The sequence below is a fragment of the Podarcis filfolensis genome (assembly GCF_964270895.1).
Source record: "Podarcis filfolensis genome assembly, chromosome: 9".
Classification (NCBI taxonomy): Eukaryota; Metazoa; Chordata; class Lepidosauria; order Squamata; family Lacertidae; genus Podarcis; species Podarcis filfolensis.
In genome coordinates this window covers 67,556,452-67,577,175 of record NC_139610.1, presented here as the reverse complement: position 1 = coordinate 67,577,175, position 20,724 = coordinate 67,556,452, and the positions used below count along the sequence as shown (strand labels likewise).

Genomic DNA, 20,724 nt, shown 5'->3' with positions numbered 1-20,724 from the left:
TCCTTCCAGTGAGCATTCAGGGCTGATTTCCTTAAGAATGGAGAGGTTTGATCTTCTTGCAGTCCATGGGACTCTCAAGATTCAAAAAGCATCAATTCTTCGGCGATCAGCCTTCTTTACCTTTAATACCTTCTCCCTACCTTCCATCTTTCTCCTTAGCCGGGTTTATTTCTGGTCTCGGAAATGGCAATAAGCGTGAGAGAATTTCACCAGCCCCAGTTCTCCTTTGCATATGAGCGCTTCCAGAGGATCTGTTTATTGAGCATTCATCCCGATTTCCCGATTTGTTTGCGGGAAAGCTGGACAACGGTGCATCAAAGCAAGTGATATCCAACAGTGGATTTTCCCATCACTTTCCTTGTCTGATCTTTTGGACAACCCAATTCTGTTGCACAACAGAATTGCTAAATCCGCTTTAATTGCACAACCTGAACTTGCAACTGTGTGTGTGAATCCCCACCCCCACCCCGAAAATAATGGCGGTCTGGAAAATCCCCATATCTCCCCAGAATTCATTGTACAGTAGCTGCAGATATTGGTTTGGGAACTCTGTCTTTGTTTCAGAATGTCTTTTTTGTTGTGCATTCATGGTTATTTGTACTCGTAATGGTGTTGGGGTGGTTATACACAATCCTGCTTTCAATTTATACCAGCAAAAGTTTCGGGGCGGATATGTTACATCGTTTCCAAACAGTGCAGGTCCCATTGGTTTCTATAGAAATCCTAACATTTCATACCACAAATGTTCTGGGGGGCTTTTGCATCCCACTTTTGTTGCACTATAGCACAAGAATGCCCCTCCAGATGACAGGTAAAGGTAAAGGATGCCTGAACAGTTAATTCCAGTTGAATTCAACTATGGGGTGCAGTGCTCATCTCTACTTTGAGGCCAAGGGAGCCGGTGTTTGTCCACAGACAGCTTTTCCTGGTCATGTGGAGAGCATGACTAAACTGCTTCTGGCACACAGAGCACTGTGACGAATGCCAGAGCTCACAGTAACGCCGTTTACCTTCCCGCTGCAACAGTACCTATTTATTTACTCACACTGGTATGCTTTCGAACTGCTAGGTAGGCAGGAGCTGGGGCAGAGTAACTGGAGCTCACCCCTTCACACGGATTCAAATGGCCCAAAGGACTCAGTGGTTTAGACCACAGCGCCACCTGCAAATGCAACTGATGAAGAGGAACAATGTGCAGTACAGTATAAATCCACCATTAATGCACTATAATCGCAGCAATGACATATTGCAAGGTACACATGCAAACAAAACAAAACCTCAAAAGTCTAGAGGGGCCTTAAGTCTGCCCTGAATTATGAGTCAGTCAGTTGATTGGAGCAGGGTGTGGATTTCTGAGGATGGTCGATGTGTTGTGAACATTATCAAAGCCTGGCACTGCTGGCTCTTCCCACAATAAATGTAAAGCCAGGGATCACATGCTCAACTCAGCAACAGCCACAAGCTGCTCTGGATGCAAATGGCAGCCTGATAAGAATCTGCTTTCCCTTTTACAGCTGGCTTGTTTATGTGAGGTGGAAGCTGTGATGCTGAGTGAAAAGAAAGAAAGAAAAAAGCCTGAAGGGATATGCTCAACCAGTATAGCAAGCAGCAGCCAGGACAAACATGAGAAGGCATCCTGCACGTGGAGGTCATTAACGTGTGTTTGAGTTGTTAACAGGGTTGCCGGAGAGATTTGACTCGTTTCGCATTGAAAGGTGAACCTGCCTAAGTTGCGCTTTCTGGAACAATATGCAAACTGAAACACGGCCATCCTTCGAAATTTGTGCTCCTCTATATTTTGCAATGCGGCTCTCTAGCTAAGTGACGTCCACAAGAACGCACGCTGTGGGGTGAGGTGTCCAATTAACTGCACAGATTAGAAACTGCATTGTATTATGGAAAATTGCTTCACAAAAATGTGTATACCGTGCAGAACTGAAGACAAAAATGCATATATCAGGGGAAAATCTGTATTGAAGTGCATGTGAATTTTCTCACAAGATGATGTGGAAATGTGGAGAGCTATTTTCCTTTGTTTTTAATTCCCTTACCAGGCATCTAGACTGAGAAAGCCTTATGTGTAGTTTGAAACCCTGCATACTGTATTGAGATTTATACTGACCCTAGTTCTCCTATTGAGAACACCCTGACAGCAATATTATGTGGAATAGGAATATCAAGTTAGCGTTTATATAGCACACTGGAGCATTCAGGTTGCTTTGCATGCACTCTCCCCCTAATAATTAAACAACCCTGTTGTTCGCTACCCTTTTATGCTCGCGTTATCCCAGCCATAATTAAGACAGAGACATTAAAATCTGAAATGTGTGTCATTTCTTATGGGAAAATCAGTAGTGGCTCCCCAAAGTGGTAATTCTCAAAATTCCATCCATCTGTCCAGGCTGCCCAGACCTACACCTCTAAGATTCTCCTTGGCTCAAGATTCTCCCCCGATATCAATATCATTATCATCCATATGTCATCAGGAATTCATGTGTTGTGAGGACAGCTCTTCCTTAAGCCACTGGGATTGTAGGCTTGGCTGGACATTTCAAAAAGATGAGGGCTTTACTTGTTAAACAGAATGATGAGCAGATTCTGAAATGAAAACATCTATTCTTCTTCAAAATATAGGCACCAGGTGCTAAGAACTCAGTGACCTTAGAATGCGCGCAGGCCTTTGACCTTGACAGTATGATTACAGACATTTCTGCATGGCTCTGAAGAAATCACAGGTTGAGACCCCACCAAGAAACGTAGATCCCCACCCAGTAAGGAAGGCTAGCTAGCAGCTACAGCCCTGGAAATGTATGACCCTCACTGCTCCCGTACCTCCCAGAAGCCCTAAGTACCTGTCAGTGCATTTTATTTTTATTTTTGGCAGTAAACAGCAGTTCAAAGAGGACAAAGCAATTTTGCAAAACTAGCACTGCTGGAATTGGTTTCTGTCTCTCCCTCCCCCTCTCTCTTACGATTTGCACAGCAAATATGGCTCATTTGGTAGTAAAACCATTTTCCTAGCTGCAGGACCAGTAACCTCACCCTTCAGTCTGAGAGCTGAGCTGTGTTCTCATCATGCAAAGGTCTTATTTAATAGCCTCATAAAAGCTCTGCTATAAAAAAAAATCTCCATCCTTAGGGGAAACTGTCAAACACCTAGCCAGTCAGGTGCTGGGTCCATCTAGCAGTGTTTCCTACACTGACTAGAAGTGGCTCCTTAGGGTTGCAGGAAGGAGAGTATTCCCAGACCCACATGGAGCTCAGCCTACTCTCGAGTAGGCCCCTGGCAGAGACACATGCCCGACTGGCATGTTCTCTCCCTCCTGGCCATTCGGGAGCTTCAAAAGCTTTCTTCAGCCCGAACATCACAGCAACTGATGCCAACAGACATCGGCACACTTAGGGTTCCGCAGAGTATTCGCAGCTTGCGTGACAGCCCTCAGTAACTCAGCATTTTGGCTAATCTACTTTATTTACATATAAACACACACAGAGCACTGCAACATGGCTCCCTCTCTCTCTAGCATCAGACAGCAAAGAAAATGGAACAAAGGACAATAGTTCCACTTCACGGAACACAGTAACACAAACATCCTGTCTCCATCACTTCCCACTCGGTGGAGTCAAAACATACACCGTCATGTGATAGACAAAAATCCCATGACTGCAATCACGGGGCAGGAATTCTAACAGGAGATGCCAGGAGTTGAACCTGGGAAATCCCTGCATGCTGACGTTTTCAGGGTGCTAGCTAGAGTGGGGTTGAACTGGAATTGTTTTTTTGCTTGCGGAACTTGCTTCCCCTCTGTTTCTGGGCCTTGTGAAGAGCAGCAAAGCACATTTTCTCTAAGAGGAGTTGAATATTATACCAGTGCAGGGGGAGAACATGCATTGATCTGCAGGAGGTGCATGTATTCCCCTACTCTGAATGTGACCTGGAAGCATGGGGAGAAGAAGTTCGCAAATGGAGTTTGCTCATGATCTAAATAATAATAATAATAATAATAATAATAATAATAATAATAATAATAAATTTATTACTCATCCCCAGCCCATCTGGTTGAGTTTCCCCAGCCACTCTGGGCGGTTCCCAATCAAGTGTTAAAAACAATTAAATATTTTAAATATTAATTTAATTTAATTTTAAATATTAAAAACTTCCCTAAACAGGGCTGCCTTCAGATGTCTTTTAAAAATAGGATAGCTGCTTATTTCCTTTACATCTGATGGAAGGGCGTTCCACTACCGAGAAGGCCCTCTGCCTGGTTCCCTGTAACCTCACTTCTCGCAGTGAGGGAACCGCCAGAAGGCCCTCGGCGCTGGACCTCAGTGTCCAGGCTGAATGATGGGGGTGGAGATGCTCCTTCAGGTATACTGGGCCGAGGCTGTTTAGGGCTTTAAAGGTCAGCACCAACACTTTGAATTGTGCTCAGAAACGTTATGATATACTAATCTTTTATTCCAAGAAAGGAAGCATTAAAAAAAATTCCTTCCCTCCTTCCTTCCTCTCTTTCTCTCTTTCTCTCTTTCACATATTCTCTGTCACATATTCCTGTATTACACTTATCACACAGTTTTACAGATCAGCTATTCAGCGTTTTATTAATTTGCAGGTGTCTAGCAGCATAATCAGCCCTCATTAACTCCCGGGATTTCTGCAACCTGTTTACTCATCCAGAGTTAGTCGAGTTCCCCCTTTTTTTTCCTCATTCCCATAGTATTTGATTTCACAGGGAGTGGCTGTTTGTTGGTTGCCACAACTTCCTTGTCTATGAGTTTGTAGTTTCATGCAGAGAGTTGTGAATGCCTTGTGTGTCCCAGGAAACGAGAGCTACAAGGACACGGTGAGAATTCTTTCTCGGACAGCTTCAGTAATTTAGGATCGTTCGCCTGCAGGTTGCACGGAAGTCTTTGTCAGGGAAATGTAGCAAAGAAAAAAGAAGACATTTTCATCAAGACGATGAGGTTGCAGACGAAAGCTACAGTGCTGTAGATACTAACCTGAGAGTATGCCCCATTGAACTAAATGAAGCTTTCTTCTGATTAGACATATTGTACCGTCAATTAATTTCGATGAAGCACGGCTGACATTCTGGATCGGGTCTAATATCGATTACAATTCAGAAAGCATCCTAACATACATGCATGTATACATCAATGAAGTGGGCAATCATCAGTATATTTTACTATAGCTTATGTGAAGCTGGTGGTGTTTGTAACCGGCTGGAATTTATGAACAAAGATTATACAGTGGTACCTCGGGTTACAAACGCTTCAAGTTACAGACGCTTCAGGTTACAGACTCTGCAAACCCAAAAATAGTACCTCGGGTTAAGAACTTTGCTTCAGGATGAGAACAGAAATCGTGTGACGGCGGTGTGGTGGCAGCAGGAGGCCCCCATTAGCTAAAGTGTGCTTCAGGTTAAGAACAGTTTCAGGTTAAGAATGGACCTCTTAACCCGAGGTACCACTGTACTAAGGTAGCGGTTCTCAGGGGGTATGGCATGCGAGGATGGTGAATGTGGTGGGAAGAGTCAAGGACTAGCAAAGAAACCTTTAAACATTTAAGTGTAGTATAGTACAGTATACAGTGGTACCTTGGGTTACATATGCTTCAGGTTACAGACTCCGCTAACTCAGAAATAGTGCTTCAGGTTAAGAACTTTGCTTCAGGATGAGAACAGAAATCGGGCTCCGGCGGCAGCAGGAGGCCCCATTAGCTAAAGTGGTGCTTCAGGTTAAGAACAGTTTCAGGTTAAGTACGGATCTCTGGAACGAATTAAGTACTTAACCCGAGGTACCACTGTAATATATTTCAACTGACAAATATGAAAGATCAAAAAAGAGAGCGACTTCTTTGTGTTGATCAGGAGAGGAGAGTTTTTTGTCTCAAATTAGACCTAATATAAATGATATTACCCAGCGAAAGCAAGCTCACACCTCTTGTTGAGTTTGTATACATAATCAAGGTACATATGTAAGAGGCTCATTAATAATAATAATAATTTTATTATTTTTACCCCATCCATCTTGCTGGGTTTCCCCAGCATATATCAAAACATAATAAAGCATCAAACATTAAAAACTTCCCGATACAGGGCTGCCTTCCGATCTCCTTGACATCTGGATGCCACTACCGAGAAGGCCTTTTTTGGGGATTGGTTCATGTTTGCATGTGGCTGCATTGTTTTATCCTTTTTGGATGTCCCATGATCATATTCTACATGTGTTCTATGTTATAAATCAAGCACTGCTTGTTTTCCAATGTAAGGTAAAAGTAAAGGGACCCCTGACCGTTAGGTCCAGTCGTGGCCAACTCTGGGGTTGTGGCACTCATCTCACTTTACTGGCCGAGGGAGCTGGCGTGCAGCTTCCAGGTAATGTGGCCAGCATGACTAAGCCGCTTCTGGCGAACCAGAGCAGCGCACGGAAACGCCGTTTAACTTCCCGTCGGAGTGGTACCTATTTATCTACTTGCACTGTGACGTGCTTTCGAACTGCTAGGCTTATCAATAAAAGAATTGGTGTGGTCCAGGCAAATTTTTATTCTAAACGTTTGGTCCTGCCCCTGCCCCCCCCAAAAGTTTGAGAACCACTGTAGCAAGGGATTGTGCTCAGAGTAGTGCTAAGGAAATCATTCCATCAGCACACGTATCGCTGCTTGCATGAAGGAACCGTCCCTTGCAGGAAGGAACATGTGCTATGAGGCAGCTGGGGAGAGGAAGGAGATGTCTTGATGCACTAGTGGAAACTGTTGTTCTGACTTCTCCTAGCACAATGAGTTGCTTGAATACAGCCTATAATATGCAAAACAGGCCAAATAATTTCCTACAAATGTAAAACAGCCTGCAGAACGTTATTTTATATTAATTTATATGCCTCATATGCTAAAACAGCTTCTAAGCCAGTGTTTCTCAACCTGTGGGTCCCCAGATGTTGTTGGACTACAACTCCCATCATTCCTAGCCAGCATGACCAGTGGTCAGGGATGATGGGAGTTGTAGTCCAACAATTGGGGACCCACAGGTTGATCTAAGCGGTTTGTAAAATCCACCCATAATGGGGAGGGGGACCCAGTAAGAAATCCATTGCTGCCTTAGAACACCCTTAATTAAAATATGCAATTAAACAAACAATTTAAAAGTGTAGCAATTAAAGCAGTTAAAACAATAAAGCATTAAAAATACTGTGCCAGCTGTACAAGTCTGGCCAGTCTGTGACTGCACCCAGTGGCGTAGCGTGGGTTGTCAGCACCCGGGGCAAGGCAAGTAATTTGCACCCCCTAACCTGTGGATTTGCGCCCCCTAACCCTAACCCCCAGATGTTGTGCCCGGTGCGGCCGGCCCCCCTGCACCCCCCACGCTACGCCACTGACTGCACCAACAGAGAAAGACAACCCGCTTGCATTTCAAATCATTTCAGTCAAATTTAATCATAAGGCACAAAATGTTCATTGTGTACAGGGCACAATAATGAAAACCATTAGCCTTAAATGAACACACAAATACACGAGAATAAAGAATGTACTACAAGACACCTGTATTTGCCTATCTTAAGACTGTATTGTAATTTACGGCAGTTAATAAATGCAGCTCAATATATCTCAATACCGTCCTTCTTTTGTCTTTTTGCCTCCTGCAATTACATTATTTTTGCCATTCGTCAGTCCTTGGATAATCTAAACTGAGGGAGTTATCATCGTCTGCCATTTGAAAGCATCCTGTTTTCTGCTGCTTTTTAAAAGATTCCAAATTAAAGATTTGATGTTCTTTACTATCTGAATTGTCAGTGCAGCCCGAGGAAGTATTGCCTGACTTGGCTGCAGAAACAACCCCCGACTCAAACAGATATATCTTCAAGCATTTCCTCTGTGTATGAAGAAAGCAACTCCATATACCATCTTGCCTGTCGTTTTCTCCCATTTTGTCTTTATTTCCCAAATGGCTTCCTAGTTCTGTCCAAGTGGCGTTTTATATAGCATTCCTTTTGTTGATTTATTGTTCATAACAAGAATTTGAAATGTTGTCATAGTAGTCTTCAAGGCCCCATTTCTTATATTGGTTGTGATATGATTCCTTAATTGAAAATATTGGAGCTGTTGGCATCCATGCTCGATCTTGAATTTCTTTGCCTGGCACAAACTACTTGACCGTAGAATATGTTTGAGTCTGTATGTATGGCAGCGTTTGAAGCTATACTCGTGCCGTTTTCAAGCCTCCACTACTGAAAGTATAATTTGGTTCCATATTTTTCAAGGCTCTGTAGATTATTTTATACATGCAAATATGGAGTATTTTATTTTTCACATCTCTTTCATTTCCTCTGAAACAATTCAAAGAGTTGGTGCTGACCACATAACACCGGTCCTGAGAGATCTGCATTGGCTCCCAGTACGTTTCCAAGCACAATTCAAAGTGTTGGTGCTGACCTTTAAAGCCCTAAACGGCCTTGGTCCTTTATACCTGAAGGAGCGTCTCCACTCCCATATGCCCGGACACTGAGGTCCAGCGCCAAGGGCCTTCTGGTGGTTCCCTCTCTGCGAGAAGCAAAGCTACAGGGAACCAGGCAGAGGGCCTTCTCGGTGGTGGCACCCACCCTGTGGAATGCCCTCCCACCAGATGTCAAAGAGAAAAACAACTACCAGACTTTTAGAAGACATCTGAAGGCAGCCCTGTTTAGGGAAGCTTTTAATGTTTAATAGGTTATTGTATTTTAGTGTTTTGTTGGAAGACACCCAGAGTGGCTGGGGAAACCCAGCCAGATGGGCGGGGTATGTATGTATGTATGTATGTATGTATGTATGTATAAATAAATAAATAAATTTATTATTATTATTGTTATTATTATTATTATTATTATTATTATTATTATTATTTAACCTGGTTCCCACCCAACCCACACAGATTGAGGCTCTTACCTGTGAATAAGAAAGAGACCTTTACTCAGGCAATTCATGCTTCATGTTCAGCAGCAGACCCAGAGCTCTGGAGTCACAATTCAAGAGTTCAATAGCAAGGCAAGAAGCCAGCTAGAAAGGACGAACACGTCCAAATGAGTTTCCTCAACCCCTCCCACTAAGCTTTTAGAGATGAGGCATGGTGCCTTGAAGGAATGTCAAGTGTGCTCTGTCAAGGCAGCTGAGTTTGCTGCCCTCGGCAAAAGAACCCCAAGCTTTAGACAACAAGCCTGCACCTTCTTGTTCAGCTCCCTCCTTTCAGTTCGTCAAAATGCTCTCCGGCCTCTACTAAGGCTCTCCACTCTGCAGGAAGGCCCAGTATACCTGAAGGAGCGTCTCCACCCCCATCGTTCTGCCCGGACACTGAGGTCCAGCGCCGAGGGCCTTCTGGTGGTTCCCTCATTGCGAGAAGCAAAGCTACAGGGAACCAGGCAGAGGGCCTTCTCAGTGGTGGCACCCAGCCTGTGGAACGCCCTCCCACCAGATGTCAAAGAGAAGAACAACTACCAGACTTTTAGAAGACATCTGAAGGCAGCCCTGTTTAGGGAAGTTTTTAATGTGTGACATTTTAATGTATTTTTAATCTTTGTTGGAAGCCGCCCAGAGTGGCTGGGGAAACCCAGCCAGATGGGTGGGGTACAAATAATAAATTATTATTATTATTATTATTATTATTATTATTATTATTATTATTATCCTGCCACCCTGTTCCCCCTTCCAAAGTGACTGAAGTTGGAGTGGAAAGGGGAGATCTCTCCCCATCTCCCGCCCAGGCTCCCATTATTCAGTCTTCCCCCATTTCTTCCGTAAGAGCCTCTCAACCCAACCCTAATCCCAACAGCGCTGCGGAGCTCATGATGAATTGTGAGATCGGTGCTTCCCAACCTTGGGTCTCCAGGTGTTTTTTTGGACTACATTTCCCATCATCCCTGATCACTGGTCCTGCTAGCTAAGCCTGATGGGAGTTGTAGTCCAAAAACAGCTGGGCACCTGAGTTTGGGAAACACTGGGTCCGATAGAGAGGCCAGGGGGTGGGTGGGTTGCATATGGCTCCCAGTCCATCATCATCTGGAGGGCACCAGGTTGGGAAAGGCTGGAGTTTGTTGTGCCACTCCGGCCCCTCCATAACAGCAGTTGAACCTGTTAAGATGCCATTCTGAGCCAGATCATGGTTACAAGTAGCGGATAATCTGGGGGTGTCTCCTGCCCAGCCATCTAAAATCCCGTTAACTGGGACTGATCCTGAGAGTTTTAGCATGCAGAACATGCCCTCTGCTGTGGAGCTATGGCCTCTCTCCTGGCACGAGGTGTAAATTTAATGGAATAAATTTAAAGCGCGCAGGAGGACGTGCAGTTTCCCTGTCCCCTCACATGCCGCATTGAAGTAAATCAAGGGAGCCGTGCGAAAGCAGCCTTGCTTTCTGGGTTGCCGCAGCCAAAGGTGTGCAAATCATCTGCCGGAATGGCCCTGGCATTGGCAACGAGAGCAGGAGATCCAGGGGGATATATTTTCTCTTCCGAGTCTTGCCGTTTATCACAAGAGGAAGACGGGTTATTTTCAGTTCACAGCGATGAAGCAACCCAAAAAAACAAAACAAGAAAGATTTCATCAGTTTTATACAGGACAATGGCAAATCCTTGTGAAAGGAGAGCTGCCTCGCAGGGGTTATTTATATCTGTTGGCTTTCGTGCTGGTGAAGCTGCCTGACTCCCGTAAATCCGCGGCCAGGCCATGTAAAACAGCTCTTGGCAGCGAATGTGAGATTCAAAGTCTGCCTGGCTCTGGAGCAGACATGGCTTGAGAAGGGAAAGAGGAAATTGCTTTTGGAATAAGATAGAAGCTGCTTTAATCAGGGTGGTTTCTTTTTGGGGGGTGGTTTCTATCCTCTGCCACCGGGTTCAGCACAAAAGGCAATTGGGTTTGGGGGGAGAAAGGAGTCGGGTTGTAAAATGCCAAGGAAACCTACCAAGGGCTCGGAGAATTGAAGGCGGGTTTGACGAAGCGAAGCGCCTAAAAAGCACAGGCCCATTCAGACTGGCCCCAATGCTAGCTTCTCTGTAGTAGAAACAGATCCAAGGCCAAGTCAACATCTCCTGGCCACCTCCCCAAGGAACTGCCCAAACTACAGGCCCCCTAATGTGGGGATTTGCAAGCCATAGAGCAGGCCCCTTGAATGATGGGCATGTGTTGAATTTCCAGGGAGGGACAGGATCCAAAGTGAAGTCTTCCACCAACCAATAATAATAATAATAATAATAATAATAATAATAATAATTTTTATTTATACCCCGCCCTCCCCAGTCAGGGCCGGGCTCAGGGCGGCTAACAAGCAATAATAAAAACAAGTTGAATGAATACAGCTTGAAAACAAGATTAAAATATTAAAATGCAGCCTCATCACAGGAGGAGAAAGGAAACAGAAAGAGGGGGAGGGAATCAAATTGGCTCCAAGCCAAAGGCCAGGTGGAACAACTCTGTCTTACAAGCCCTGCGGAAAGAAATCAGATCCCGCAGGGCCCTGGTCTCATGAGGCAGAGAGTTCCACCAGGCCGGAGCCAGAGTTGAAAAGGCCCTGGCTCTGGCTGTGGTTAATCTGACTTCCTTAGGGCCCGGGACCACTAGGGTGTTGCTATTTATGGACCTTGAGGCTCTCCGTGGGGCATACTGGGAGAGGCGGTCCCATAGGTACGAGGGTCCTAGGCCGTGAAGGGCTTTAAAGGTCAAAACCAGCACCTTAAATCTGACCCTGTACTCCACCGGGAGCCAGTGCAGCTGGAAAAGCACTGGGTGAATGTGCTCCCATGGCAGAGACCCCGTGAGGAGCCTCACTGCAGCATTCTGCACCAAGGCCTTAATGGGTTGAGCGATGCCTGAAAGAGGATCTTCACAGGTCCCTATCAGATTTGTGTGGGTGGCTACACCCTTATGACCCCTTCGCCCCACTGCAATGTGGCCAAAAGGCCTGCTGCTATGTTCTTCAGTATCACAGGTGTCTTGCTCCACCAGCCCCTCTAGACTGGTTTTTCAGTGGGTATGTTCTGCAACATGTCGTGGATGCACTTTAGTGGCAGATTTGGGAAAGGGCCATAGCTCAGTGGTAGAGCATCTGTATTGTATGCAGAAGGTTGTGGGTTCAATCCCCAGCATCTAGAATGAGCTGGGAGATCTCCTGTCTGAAGCCTAGGACCAGTTGGTGCTGAGATGGATGCACCAATGGTTTGAGTTGATGGTTTCCAATGGGAGCTTCCTATGTTTCTACACTGGACCATCCACACATCGCTCTGCTTTATGAACAGCTTCATTCCGCGATGATTCTCCAATGTTATGTCTGGAGCGGCACTCAGGCACTTGTTATGGTTGGCATCCGTCTGTCTCAAAATAATAATAATATAATTATTATTTATTATTTATTATTTATTTATTATTTATACCCCGGTCATCTGGCTGGGTGTCCCCAGCCACTCTGGGCGGCTTCCAACCAAATATTAAAATACAATAGTCTATTTAAAATTAAAAGCTTCCCTAAACAGGGCTGCCTTCAGATGTCTTCTAATAGTCTGGTAGTTGTTCTTCTCTTTGACATCTGGTGGGAGGGCGTTCCACAGGGCGGGCGCAACTACCGAGAAGGCCCTCTGCCTGGTTCCCTGTAACTTGGCTTCTTGCAGTGAGGGAACCGCCATCAGGCCCTTGACGCTGGACCTCAGTGTCCGGGTAGAACGATGGGGTGAAAGACAATGGAGTGAACCTCTGGGGGCAGTGGCGTAGCTAGCCGCTCAGGTGTCTGATGCGGTGCGCGTGTCCTGAAGCCGGGGAATGGGGCGAGCTGCCCATGGGGGCAGGGCGTGCTGTGTGGAGCCTCTCCATCGCCTACCCCTCAGCTGTAGGACGGTGGAGGGAGAGGCAGAGGCAAGACGCAAGCCCCACACTGCAGTTTCAGGCTGCGCTGAGCCTGCAGGCACCCAAGCCACCATGTCACTCCCAGGAGAGACACGTGGCTCGGGCATGCTGCAGGCCCCGCGGTAAGTGCTGGCCCCTGCGGTGTGGCGCCCAGTGCCAGCCACGTTTTGTTACATTTGTTGACTGAACTAAAAAGTTTCGTGAGCCCATTTTTTTAAAAAAACACCACCTAATATTTTTGTTATTTCATCACACCCCACCCTCAGTGATGACACCCGGGGCGGCCCACTCTCCCCCGCACCCCTCTTCCTCCGCCACTGTCTGGGGGTGAAGTCAAAACTCTGCATAAGCAACACCTGAGTGACCTCCCAGGGCGCAAGCCCAGGCAGTGTGTATGGGGGTCCTGGGCTGCCAAAATGACAAGACCCCCCTCTTGGCCTTGTGGTCCAAAGGAAAGCAGAGCGAGATGTTGGACACCAGCTGGGCTGCAGGAGTCACCAGAAGGAGGCATACAAGGCACCATCCTGTTAGAATTCCTGCTCCGTGAATGCAGTCATGGGATTTTTGTCTATCACATGATGGTGTATGTTTTGACTCCACAGTGGGAAGTGACAGAGACAGGATGTTTGTGTTACTGTGTTCCATGAAGTGGGACTATTGTCCTTTGTTCTTTTTCTCTTTGCTGTCTGATGCTAGAGAGAGAGGGAGCCATGTTGCAGTGCTCCGTGTGTGTTTATATGTAAATAAAGTAGATTAGCCAAAATGCTGAGTTCTGTCACGGAAGTTGCGAAGACTCAGTGGATCCCTAAGTGTGCCAGTGGCTGTTGGCATCGGTTGCTGTGATGTTCGGGCAGAAGAAAGCTTATGAAGCTCCCAAACGATCAACCAGGAGGGAGAGAAGATGCCAGTCGGGCATGTGTCTCTGCCAGGGTCCTACCCGAGTGTAGGACGAGCTCCTGATACATCCAACTGTCTTAGGGAATTCACTCTAGATTTTTGTATGGTTTATTCCTTAGCCTTTTCTTCTCCTGAAGATACCCTGCAAGGCTGTGGAGGCTTAAGTTTTAAACCCCTCAGCCCAGCCCAACAGTGTGTCTGCTTTAAACCTTTTCTTTTTGCCACCTTCCCCAAAATTGGTAGGGTCCCTCAGGGCCAGAAACATTGGATTAGAGGTCTGGATTGGGCCTCATTGGCCCATGAGCAGCTCCCTTCCTGAGGGGCGTGAGGAACCCAGAAGGTAAAATGGCAGAATATTGAAATGAGAATATGATCCTATTTTTCTCTTCCCAGAGAGAGAAAGGGAGAGATTATTTTTTTATTTAAAAACCCTGCATTTTTCATACTCAATAAACTACAAACACTATGGAGACTCTCTGGCATGTGCTTAACTCTCTAATTGTGACTTCAAGGCACTCTGTTGTGAACTTCATTTGTACAACAAAGAAGGGAAGCAGGCAACTTTCTAAGTCCTAATTGATAGCATCAGAGAAGTTTAAAACTTACCACAGTGGATACGTAGAACTTCAAAAATGGAAGAAAACAGCAAACCAGGCCACCATTTTTCAACAGGCAACATCCCTCTCGAGAAAGGGAAAAAACCAATCACCTCAGAAATGTTTGTGGGCTGAGAAACGGAGACTTCTGTGTTTCCCCATAAATTTAATTTATAGGACTGTTTGTGGCCCTTTTGTTTTGTGTCCTAAATGTTGTTTGTTAATTCAGTCTTCCAACAACAACGTTCTCTCTTCATTGATGCTTCCTTTTCAGGTTTCAAGGTTAGGGGTCTGGGTGAGGTGTGGGAGGGGTGCAGGGCTTTTTTTAATGAGAGTTAATGAGGCAGAATAGCTTCTCTTGATGGGAAAATATATTTTCTCACCAAATTAAAGCCTGTGCAAAAAGAAAAAAGAAAAAAAGCATGAGATGAATGTGGTGCCCTCTTTTTTCCCTGGAAGGAATAGAAGAAACTTCTCATACATTGGGAACTGGCCTTATCTCAGGACTCTGAGAACAATGAGCTTGCCAGATAATATGTTTTTATTGGCTTTAATTCTCTTGCTTACCTGATGTTGCAGCAAAGATTTTCCTTTCCTTGGGGGTGGGACGGGGGGAAAGCCCCGTGAATTAAAACCAAAGCTCAAGAGATTTATCAAGAGCTCTTGCCTAGAGAAACAAGAAAAGACAGCACCCAGCCCCTGATTGAGAGCATAAATGAAGCCATGTGGGCAGTTGTTTTTTTTAATAGCAGTTATCTGGACCCTCCCTAAGGGAGGACTGGAACCTGAAGAAAGACAACGCTAGCAATCATCCTTCAGAGTTGGCACCCGTCTGTCTCAAGAGACAATGGAGTGTGCCTCCAGGGGTGAAGTCAAACTGCTGCGTTAGCATCACCAAATTGACCTCACTGAGGTGCACGCCCAGCCAGTGTGTATGGAGGTCCTGGGCTGCCCAGACAACAAGACCCCCCTCTTGGCCTTGCTGATGTGGACCAAAGGAAAGCAGATCAAGATGTTTAGCACCAGCTTGGCTGCAGGAGTTGCTGGAAGGAGGAACCGTCTTAGGGACTCCACTCCAGTTTACTCCTTAACCTTCTCTTCTCCCAAAGATATCTCGCAAGGCGTCAGAGTGTGACATTAACATATGAGAGTGCTGGAGGTGAAATAGTTAAACAGGTTACCCAATCAGAACCCAGGGGGTGGAGTCAGAGGGACTATAAAACCAGCTCTGGGAGAGGCGAAGGGAGGAGTTCATTGGGAGATGGGTCGTTGGTTGGAGTGGGAGTGAATTGGGATAGAGTCTGTGGGTAGGTTGAGTTAGTGTAGCGAAATAAGCTGAGTCAGGAACAGTTAGGAGCTAGGAAGACAAGTCAATATCTGAGAGGTGGTTTAGTGAGTGAGAGCAGGTAGCGGAAGTTATAGGTCTGGATAGGCACCCCATGATTGTAATTGACTGGGACCGTTTATGAAACCACACGCTTGTTAAACTGCAATAAATAAACAGAAGTTTATGTTCCAACTTAACCCTGACTGGTTTCAGTATTGTCCCAGGTAGGGCCTGGGTGGTGGCAGCGAGAAATAAAGTGGTGGCACAGGGATCAATAGACGGTGAAACGTCCGGGGATCCTGTGTGATTGCCACACAGAGTTCTCCTCCTAGATGGGCTACTTTCCCAGATTGGTGACCCCAACTGCCCCTCACTTCCCTCTCTACAACAATGTTTCCCAAAGTTGGGTCTCCAGCTGTTTTCAGACTACAATTATCATCATCCCTGACCACTGGTCTTGCTACCTAGGGATGATGGGAGTTGCAGTCCAAAAACAGCTGGAGACCTAACTTTGGGAAACACTGCTCTACAGTATGTGCAGAAACCCCTTTCTTGACCATTCAACCCACTATCATTCTTGTCCGCTTAATCTGCCAGAGCGTGACTTGGCACGCAGCGGAAGTCCCCAACCCACCAAGGATTTGAGTCCCGAAACATTAAAACACATCCCCCCAAACCACTCAGAAAGCCAAGAGTAGCCAAACAAGAGTACAGTGGTACCTTGGGTTACATACGCTTCAGGTTACATACGCTTCAGGTTACAGACTCCGCTAACCCAGAAATAGTGCTTCAGGTTAAGAACTTTGCTTCAGGATGAGAACAGAAATCGTGCTCCTGCGGCGCGGTGGCAGTGGGAGGCCCCATTAGCTAAAGTGGTGCTTCAGGTTAAGAGCAGTTTCAGGTTAAGTACAGACCTCCGGAACGAATTAAGTACTTAACCCGAGGTACCGCTGTATTGGCTGGTGCCAGAAAATAAGGAATGTTTCCAGTAAGTCGGAAGCTTTAGATATTTTGAGATGTTGGGGATTGGACCTGAATTATCATGCATGCTGAGCAGATGATGTATCACTGCCATCCAGCCCCTTCTCAGGACTGATTTCAAAGCACAGGAGCCTTTTCAGAAAAGAGTTGGCAACCCTATCGGGATGCGGAGGTATACCTCGTAAACATTTCACATTTAGATCATGGGAAAGATTGGAGTTCAGCAGTGCTAGATACCTCCGGCGAATTATTTCTGTAATAACTGGCCTTTTCACCCCCAAGTGGTAGACAAATACCTCTCTGAAGCATTTCACTTAGACGGCTTGTCGTTTGACTTCAGGCAAGCCTGCCATAACGCTACAAGGGCAGAGGAAAGACCAGCTCCAGTTTCTTCACATTCTGCTTTGATGTTATGTCAAGGAACATTTTCAAAGGCATGGCCTAAACATGGCTGGCAGAGAAGCCTGAAGTTGAGGTTCCCCCGCCCAGCAGTTGACTATTGGCAGTACACCAAACAACTGTGTTAGTAGGGTCTAGATCAGGTGTAGGCAACCTAAGGCCCAGGGGCCAGATATGGCCCAATCGCCTTCTAAATCTGGCCTGTGGACGGTCCGGGAATCAGCGTGTTTTTACATGAGTAGAGTGTGTGCTTTTATTTAAAATGTACCTCTGGCTTATTTGTGGGACCTGCCTGGTGTTTTTACATGAGTAGAATGTGTGCTTTTATTTAAAATGCATCTCTGGCTTATTTGTGGGGCATAGGAATTCGTTCACCCCCCCCCAGTATAGTCTGGCCCACCACATGGTCTGAGGGATGGTGGACCAACCCACAGCTGAAAAAGGTTGCTGATCCCTGATCTAGATCCAGTGCTTGGCTTTCAAGGATCAGGGCTACATTCCTGCAGCCCTAATAAGTAAATTGGGCTTGGAACCAGGAACACAAGCCATTTATACAAGTGTCTTAAAAGCATGTGCAGATATCCTTTTCCCCCAAGCAACTGCTGTTCGCTGCTGCACACCTATTATCAGAACAGAGCTTTCTTGTTTGAGCTCCAACCTGTTAAGCATGAAACAACACTAGCCTGAAGCAGCAAATGACCAGGACCATGTCTTCCTCATGCAACACTTCAAACAACTGCTTGTTATGATCGTTACTGGATATTTCTGGATGGGAAGAGCCAAGGCGATGGCTTGCTCATTGTACCTTCTTCTGTCACTGCTAGAAAATGCTGAAATAAATACCTGCCGGTTTAAGGCAGTTTTACGGGCTAGGTGGCGTTTGTTAGACTTCATCACACAACGACGACAATACTTGGCTTCTTGTGTCTCTGCACTAGGCAAGGATGTTGTTGAGGCCAGCACTGGTTGATCAAATCAGGATCCCCCAAACCAGGATAGCACCAACTAACACCTGGAATTTTCGGACAAGTTTCCTCTGGGAGTCAGTGGAATATTCTTGGAATGGTAATAGATGCTGTCCAGTTTTACAGTGGGACACACCCTATAAAATGCAGGCTGTGCTTTCCTCATTTCCTAAAACGGGAAGACACCTGGCCTGTTAGGTGGCGATGGGGGAAACACGATAGGCAGATCAGTATTGCAAACTGCAGCTGCCTTGGCCAACCCGCAGTACGGCATTACAAATTTGCATGAAAGGGCAGCTGGTGAAGTGGAGTGGCGAAGGCTGAACTAAAGTCCCTGGTTTGATTTTCGCCTCAACAATGCAGACACACCCCTCCTCCACCCTCAGCTCCCTTTTCTCATCTGTAGTGTGTTGATAATTATGCTGTCTGACCCTACAGGGCTGTTGTTAGGAGTATTGAGCTAATTTATGTGAAATGCTAAGTGCTATTGTGTTTGAAGCCAGTTCAATTTCTTCCCTTCCCAATTGCTGTGAATTGTTCCCTGGGGATTCCCCATCCTTCTAGTGAGCGATGGTCCTCTGGGTCTAAAAGTCAAAGGTCATGGGTGTTGAAATTTGAGGTATCTGGAATTTTCTGCTGTGCACATAACATACCTTTTACCTGTGATACACTTACAGTGTACTGTATTCAGGTCAAGCATTGGATTTCTGTTCCATCCACTTTTCCAATAATTCCACACTTTTCTCACCTGTATGTTTCCAAATGAATATCAATCCCTCCCTTCCTTGGTGGTTCACTGTCCTCTCATCACTGCTTTGGTCAAAAGGAAACAGTTATGAGATGTTAAAGGTTTTCTTACCCCCGGCGATGGATTCTGCATGCATGTTCTAATGGACAACAGAAAACATGGAATATAATTTTGACTGCCTTGAGGCATGATGATAAACCATAGTTTACTGTGATGCTGATGAGCCTACATAAACTTTGGACTTTCTCACTTTCCCCTTCACCCTCTTGGGAAGCTTGCATTTCCACTTTTAATTAACCACAGCTCGTCATTTGATCTAAACCTGGCAAACTGTAATTAATCTTAACTATGGTCTGTTTGAGGGGGACGCGGGTGGCGCTGTGGGTTAAACCACTGAGCCTAGGACTTGCTGATCAGAGGGTTGGCAGTTCAAATCCCCGCGACAGGGTGAGCTCCCGTTGCTTGGTCCCTGCTCTGCCAACCTAGCAGTTCGAAAACATGTCAAAGTGCAAGTAGATAAATAGGTACCGCTCCAGCGGGAAGGTAAACGGCGTTTCCGTGCGCTGCTCTTGTTCGCCAGAAGTGGCTTAGTCATGCTGGCCACATGACCCGGAAGCTGTATGCCGGCTCCCTTGGCCAATAAAGCGAGATGAGTGCTACAACCCCAGAGTCGGTCACGACTGGACCTAATGGTCAGGGGTCTCTTTACCTTTACCTATGGTCTGTTTGAAGCAATCCAACCTCAAGCCATGGTTTATAAATCTGGCTTGTTTCCACAAACCATAACTAACATGAACCACAATTTGGGGTTCAAAAACACTAAACTGCAGTCAATCAAAAAAGGAGGTAAAAACTTCTGATATCCTCCTTGTGACAGTTCTGGAGGGCAGAGGGGATTTTGCAAGCCCAAGCCTCACACAGACTCATTTCCTGCATGATAAAACATCATGATGTCTAAATATAACCTTTGCCTGGGAAATGGCATTCGGCATTCAAGGACTCTCTTGGGAGGGGAGACCGAAAATGAAGAAACCCAACATACTGAGTATGTCTCTTAAGAGATGCAATGGAAACTTAGGTAAGCAAGACCTTACCTCTCACATGCTTTCTGAACTGTAGTCGATAATTCGATTGACAGTACTTCACTGAAATACATAGAAAATAGTCATTGCGTCTTACGATTGTTCCATATTCTTGAATCACATCCAGAAAGAAGAGAGCTAGAAATGGGTGGGTGATCCTTCCTAGGAGATGCCCATATATAAATAGCACCCTATTTCCTGTGCTCTAAGGCTTTGTCCCTCTTTGATGCTTGTTTAGGATCTGCATAGCTGTAAGGCTGCAAAGCAACCTGTATGAAACCGTCATCTCCCTCCATCCCTGCAGCTTTCTGAGGGCTTTCTGGGTCCATGTGACTTGCATACCGATACCATTACAAACTTCTACCATGGCGGAAAACGTGCATTTTAACTGCACAAAAACGAAACCCAGCCAAGCTCTCCTCTGCCTTCAGAACGGAGAAACTACCTGCAGTTTCCTCCTGCGCTATCAACATTGTTGATGGCTGCAAGGAGGGTTTGTTTATTAGAAAATGCAGTACCCCTTTTCCCTACAAGGCTGGGATCCTGATTCCATTTAATCATCCAGCCTGTTTGCTGTTTACGAGAGGAGACTTCTCCCCCCAGTAACATCTTGAGGAACCCACGGAATTAAGACACCGGCTCTGCCGCTGGTACCTTGGGAGCTGAGCTCTTACAGCGAAACCAGATAATGAAAGCAAATCAATAGCGAAAACAGCACCAGCAATCACAACAGCTGTAAATTAAACCCCGTGAAGCAAATGGAAGCAGCCAAATGAGGATTCAAAGGGGGGGTTGAATTTCATGACCCCAGGAAGGCTTTCGTAGCCCCGTGATTAATCATGAAAATAGCAAGGGCGGTGCTTGAAGTCTCTACC

The 20,724-nt window shown here is 45.9% G+C and overlaps 1 protein-coding gene and 1 long non-coding RNA gene across 5 annotated transcripts in view; both read left to right on the top strand.

Moving 5' to 3' along the window:
* Positions 1–20,724, top strand: part of SHROOM3 (shroom family member 3) — a 212,840-nt gene that overhangs the window by 105,543 nt on the left and 86,573 nt on the right. The window lies entirely within an intron of this gene.
* LOC310742610 lies at positions 7,083–7,607 on the top strand. Its single transcript, XR_014538608.1, has 2 exons — positions 7,083–7,234; positions 7,389–7,607. It is a non-coding gene; the product is annotated as an uncharacterized lncRNA (long non-coding RNA).